Below are 6,548 nucleotides of genomic sequence, written 5' to 3'. Positions count from 1 at the left end.
AAAAAAAAAAAAAAAAAAAAAAAAAATCCTGGAGATGAAGCTCAGTACAAAGGCTCAGGGGGGTTCAATTCCAGGTACCAGGGCAAAAAAAGGGCAGTTTGTTTATACTTGGGGCTATAACTGACTCATATTCAGGCCATTTAATATGTTTTAAGTATTTGTAATCAGGTTTTCACAGAGATATAAAGCAAATTTACTCCAAATGAGTCACATGTATATAAACAAAACCAAAATATGAACAATTAATTCTTAAAACTCAAAGAGCTAAGACTGATGCACCAAATAGGCGTTTCTGACAGCTTTCCATTAGATAATATACTTCTTTAAAAACCTAGTTACAGCCAAAATAATAATATGGGAGGAGACAATGGGAAGAAGAGGGGAAAGGGAAGTAAAACGGATCAAGACGCAATATGCATATGTACCAGTTCCCCACAATGAATGTATTTATTATATATTGCAAACACATAATAACAAAAAAAGAAAAAACTCATCACATTTATAAATGCTTAATCTAAATATGGTCAAAAGTGCATTGTTATTTTAAAAATGTATCCAAAGCAACCTATTATCAGGAAGTGGAAGGTGCTGACATATTACCCCAACTATCTCAGAAGATTTAAGATTCCCATCCCCTGGCACTTTTTGGTTTTGGAGTCATTTTTGCATTTAGGATAAAGGTGACAATATTCTAAAATGGTCCTTCTCATTCTTTCTTTGGCATTTTAGGATCAGATTGGGGAAGTAAAATATGACAACATGCCAGTAAAAGAATAATTTTTGCCAGGAGTGGTGGTACATGCCATCAACCCCAGGTACTCAGGAGCCTGAGACAAGGGGATTTGCAAGTTCAAGGCCAGCCTGGGAAAATTAGTAAAATGCTGTATCAAAATAAAACATAAAAAGGGCTGGGGACACAGCTCAGTGGTAGAGCACCCCTGTAGTCAATCCCCACTACCTCCCTGCCAAATCTGATCAAGAAAGCCTATCCTATGTACATTTATTTGAAAAGGCTGTTTTTGCTATTACTACTTAGGAAGTCTTACAATCAAAGTACAAAAACCAATGTAATTTTATGGAATTCTACAATATTGAGCAAAGCAAAGTTACTACCAATACCTCAAATCAAGCTTCTCTCAGTAGAAGCTAAGAGATACTGCTACACTGAGTTGTGTCCCTTCACTTGCCCCCCTCCCCACCATTTGTATGCTGAAATCCTAAATTCTAGGGTCTCAAAATGTGACTGCATTTAGAGACTGGATTCCAAAGAGGTAACTAAAATGATATCATCACAGTAGTTCCTAATCAGTATTATTATAAAAGAAAATTTAGATACTGATAGGTTTCATCAAGAATGTGAAGACAGGGGGAGAAGACAGCCTTCTGTCTAAGAGCCAAGGAGAGATACCTTAAGAAACCAACAATTCTGCCAACATACTGGTTTTAAACTTCCAGCCCTGAGAATTGTGAGGAGATAAATTTCTATTATTTAAGTCACCAGTCTGTAGTACTTTATCACAAACAAAACAATACAATTAGCTAACTTACTACTTTTAAAGACTATTAGAACGGCAGGGGTGGGGTGGGGGCAGTGACAGCACGTCTGTAATTCCAGCGCTCAGGACACTAAGGCAGGAGGATCACAAATTTGAGACTAGCTTGGACTGTCTACAGGGAGTTTGAGGCTAGCCTCAACTACACAGTAAGACCATGTTTCCAAACCACCCCCAAACAAATAGTACAATATCACACTGTTTCTCAAACGCCTTACTTTGTCTTATCAGTTTGCTTTTTCTAGCCACACTGTACGAAGCACTATAGAAAACAATGGCTTAGGAATATTTTCAGAGATTATAAATTTCAGGATCCTCCGGGGAAGGATGCTTTTGAGTCATCCTGAAATACAATATGACTAGTCCTTTACAAAGAAATTAAGGGATCAAGATGCTTATTTACCCAATACTGTCAAGACAGACTTTGATGCAGGTCTCAAGAGACAGGCTCTGTAGTTAAGCTAATACTTCTCAAAGTCAACATTTACAATACAGCAAATCCCTGACTTCTGAACCAGTTCTGAATGAGTTCTGTTCAGGGAGAACCTTTGAAAGTCGGCTTGGTTGGTAGGTTTGACAAAGGGAGTCTTTGACACAAATATACAATGTATATTGATTGCTTTGCACTTCCTAGCAGCCCCCTCCATTTCATCACAGCTTCCAGGCATCCTGGGCTCTGATTGAGACTGTACTTACTGTGCACTGTCACAACGTGCAGTAAGCACACAGTAGCGCAACTGTGACAATGTCCAGCAACACGTGAACTACTTCTGAGCTTTGTTTACATCTATTCCTACGGTGAGGTCCATTTGTACCTGCGAAAGTTTGCAACGGGAATATTTGTAAGTCAGAGACTTACTGTACTGTAGTACTCTACTCATATCCAAATATGTATAGTACACAGTACTCTGTTAGAGGCAGATTCTGAATTTATGCATACTACAGAAGTGAACGATTAACATTAGTCACTGTCACCTCACAGTTCTACAGAAGAGCTTTCTATGAATTCATAAATGGTAATAATAAAAAGACATGCACTACTGAGCTAATCCTTAATTTTAGTAGACAGTGTTCTAAGTATTTGACATATACTCACTAGTTCAATCTTCACAACCACCTTAGGTGACAGATGCCATGACCCTCAACAAATTCATCATCACTATCATCCTCACTTAATAGATGGCGAAACTGAGGTATAGAGGCTAAACAAGACTCATAGATAGTATGTGGCAGAATGGGAATGGAAGCCAGGCAATTTGACTCCAAAAGCTTCCCTAATAAGGGCTGCTACTTGGTTACTGCTGTTCACATAAGATTCAATTTTATCAGCCTTAGGAATGGTGCGGTGGAATAATCTCACCTAAAAGATGGTTTGCAAAGCTGGAAGGGACTTTAGAAATAATCTAATTCAGCACGCTCATTTATTTTACAGATAAGTACTGAGCATGGCAATAGAGTTAAAGGTCTAGCACTCATATTTTTAAGATCCAGTCTAATCGACTTTCTGGGGCATATGACGGCCATCTTGTAGTTTTAAGACTCATGGGTCATCTGTGTACATGTGTATCAGCCTCTTTCTCTCACTGTCTCTCTTTTACATGGCCAGAGAAATTACATGTTATTGAAAAAAAAAAAAAGAGGACGCTTTATACCTATATACATTCAAACATCTCTCCCTTTCTGAGGATATTAACGCAAAGCTATTAAATAACACAAGCTATTAAAAACAGGTCTGTCTACCTGGCTACCTGTTTACACCCTTTCAAGCATTCTTAATCAGGTAAGACCAAACTAGAAGACTTACATTAGTCAAGCTACTGAAATGGACATTAATGAAAATGAGTAATAGTTTTACATTAATAACTTTTTTCATTGAAAATTTAAGGAAAGATGCCTCAACATCAGAATATTAGCAGTTTTAACTCTTTCAATATTACTTGAATTTTAACAAAATTATAACATGATTTCAAATAAATGTGTCCATATCATCTATTTGTCCCCTAAGGTTTTTGCTTTTCTTAAATAAGGCCACCACAATAAGGGAACAAAATGTAGACTGACTTTATTTTCAGTAAAATGATTCACGGGCCCTAATTCTACAGCAGCCTGGAATGCAGAAACCCTTCAAATATAAATGTAGGATGAAGTTACTGACTCTACTGGAGTTCCAAACTAGAAATAAATTCCACAGAGAAGATGGCATAGAAAATTAAGCATAATATAGTTAAGATATCTATATTTTAGCTATGCTCATAACCTGACTCTCCCTGAACTGCACAACATTTCACACAAGCTTCTAATAAAACTATACCTGGTGATGCTATTTTGCAGATGCTGTAACTGATTTTTTAAAAGTTTAATTAGCTGAAAAATAATTTAACCAGGTGAATAATATCAACAACAAATCTAGCAATTACTTTTGCTGGAAGGCTTTTCAGGGACAGTAGTTCTCCTGGGAGACAGGGTGTTGTAGTGGAAAAAGCATGGATTCTGGAGTCAAACAGAGCTGAGTTTACATCTTGGTCCTGCCACTTCAAAGTTCCTTTATCCATTTAACCTTTGGACCTTTTAGTTCTTCATCTACAAAATGGTGAAAATATATACTCTAAATAGGAGTTACATAGTTTAAATGAATTAGTGACTGGCCAGTTCTCTCATTTCTCATCCTTGAAGAGCATTCATTTGATTTGTATTTTTTCTTCTTGGTACTGGGGACTGAACTCAGGACCTTGTGATTGCCAGACAGATGCCGCACCACTGAGCTACATTCTAGGTCCCATTTATTTGATTTTATCTGCAAGGATAAAGAAGTTTTTCCTTTTTCCAATGGAATATCACTGTCTATCATTCGTGTATTTAATTTATATATAAAACCAAATTATTCCTTCTGACTTGGCAGGCTGATCTTCAAGGAGATGGCCTGGCCAGAGAAAGAGCTTAGGGACATGTTCAACACATGTCCGGGCTAATGATATCAGTACTAGAGAAAGGATGTTTTTCTGCCTAGATTAGCTTTAGCAATATAAGTAAAAGCATGCCTTTGCTTCCACTAAATTTTTATAGATTTAATCAAGTTAAAGTTTGCAATGACTTAAGTGGGGTTTCTAAAGATATCACAGCTATTTTCTCACATTAAATTAAATGCATAATGTATATGTATCTACATTTGGAGCTCAGGAGCAGTTTTCATCTTCTATTACTAATTAATTCATCTATATCTGTTTTCTGCCACAAAACAAACTAAACTCTTCTGAACAACTACTACATTTATTCATCTTGATGAAACTTAGCATCCGTCTTTAGTTCAAAGGGATACTTAAAAAATGTGGGTTGGAAAGAAATTTACAGACCGTAACTGGACTTTATCTTGAGGAAATAAACAGCCACCACTTTTAACCAGGAAACTATCATAATGAAAGTGTAGTTTTAGGAAGGTTAAGGCTTACAGTACATAGATGACTTGATGGAAGAGAAATGGAGAACAGCTGGTAGAAAATTTAATAGTATAGGTATAAGGTAAAAAACAAATGCATGCACTAGAATGATGGTAGTAAGAATGGAACAACTGATAATCAAAACATTATAAAGAAGAAATTCAGGGCCAGGGATTTAGCTCTGTGGTTCTGGTGCCTGCCTCGCAAGCACAAGGACCCATGTTTGAGCCCAGTACCTAAAAAAAAAAAAGAAAGAAATTTACTTAGAGCAACTTGGTGATTAATTCCATTTGGGGAGGCTAAGAGGGGAAATGGGGAAATAATCCCAGATTTGCTGAGGTTTTAAGACCGGGTGACTAGAATGATGTCAGAATAGGGAAATGTCAGAAATAGGGATGTCAGAAAAGGAACTGGTTTTAGGGAGAAATGATGACTGTGATGTGAGACATACTGAATGAGAAGTAATCAGAATCCCAAGAGGAACATGCTGAGAGCCAGCTGGTGGGGTGAGGGCCAAGGGCTTAGAAGTGAAGAAGGCTTTGGAGATGGAGCCTTTTAAGAAATTTTCTTCTGTGTCCTTAATTTAAAGAAAACAAACAGGAAGAAGTAGATATGTAGGACTGGACCAGACCGGGTTTGTACCCTCAAATATTAAGCCAGTTAAGAAGTAGATTAGTTCTGTTGTTATTCCTACAGCAGCTGCTGCTAACAGACCCACCCCACTCCTCCAACAAAAACACTTCATACTTTTCTCTTTTTTCCTACCAGATACCTGTCAGTCATCCTTCATCCTTCTCTCCTTTATAACTTGCAATTCTTCTGTTGAAACAATTCATCCTGCTTTTCAACTTCTGCTCTTTATTGGCTGTCACTTTTCTAGGCCAAGGCTCCCCTCCCCCCAGCAACTACAAGCTACTTTCCCAAGCAGCTCTGCACAAAAGATCCAGACCCAGAGGTTCAGGTTCAGAACTGTTTTTGTTGTTGTTGTTTTTTTTTTTTGGTCTGTATATTCCATCATCTTGTGCTCTCTTATTTTCCTTTCTAGTTTCTTTTAAATTCAGTAACAATTAAGGATTATATTTTTCGTAGCTCCGGAAGTCAGAAAAGATTCATTCAACAGTACAGAACACATTCAGATTGAAAGTTTTGGCTTTGAATCTGAAAATATAGTTTGGAAATAGTTGGTGAGTAGGAACCATATCACTGCATTCTTTACTTCAAATATTTACTTGTACTCCTGTTTTCAACTCACATGCCTCTGCCCTCACTCTCACCCACCTCCACACTTACCTTCCCTGTCCATATTTTATTCTCATCTAATGGAAGATGATCTTCAAAAATAAGGGAAAAATCAGTTTAGGTCAAAATTACCATGAAAACATCTTTAAATATCACAAAAGATTCAAACACACACACACACACACACACACACACACACACACACACACACCATGTACAATACAGTACCCACAAGACCATTTATATGACACTTAGGGTGGTAGCACTTAAGAGAGTAGGGCTTGGAATTGGAGCACCTGATAATTCATGAAGACATCAGCTG

General features: G+C 37.3%; 1 protein-coding gene across 6 annotated transcripts in view; it reads right to left on the bottom strand.

The window, feature by feature from the left end:
• Positions 1-6,548, bottom strand: part of Cttnbp2nl (CTTNBP2 N-terminal like) — a 57,335-nt gene that overhangs the window by 41,618 nt on the left and 9,169 nt on the right. The window contains exon 3 of one of the 6 annotated variants that reach the window (XM_033758126.1): positions 6,278-6,318. The exons of 4 other annotated variants lie outside the window; for them this stretch is intronic. The gene's annotated coding sequence lies outside the window, so the exon portion shown is untranslated. Of the gene's footprint in view, positions 1-2,249; positions 2,371-6,277; positions 6,319-6,548 lie in introns of those variants that run through there. One more of the 6 variants, XM_033758128.1, reaches the window with a different exon arrangement.

Source organism: Fukomys damarensis, unplaced genomic scaffold (genome assembly GCF_012274545.1).
Source record: "Fukomys damarensis isolate Sample0158 unplaced genomic scaffold, DMR_v1.0_HiC HiC_scaffold_33, whole genome shotgun sequence".
NCBI lineage: Eukaryota > Metazoa > Chordata > Mammalia > Rodentia > Bathyergidae > Fukomys > Fukomys damarensis.
Note: the sequence above shows the minus strand (reverse complement) of the source record. Positions and strands in the feature narration are given on the sequence as shown.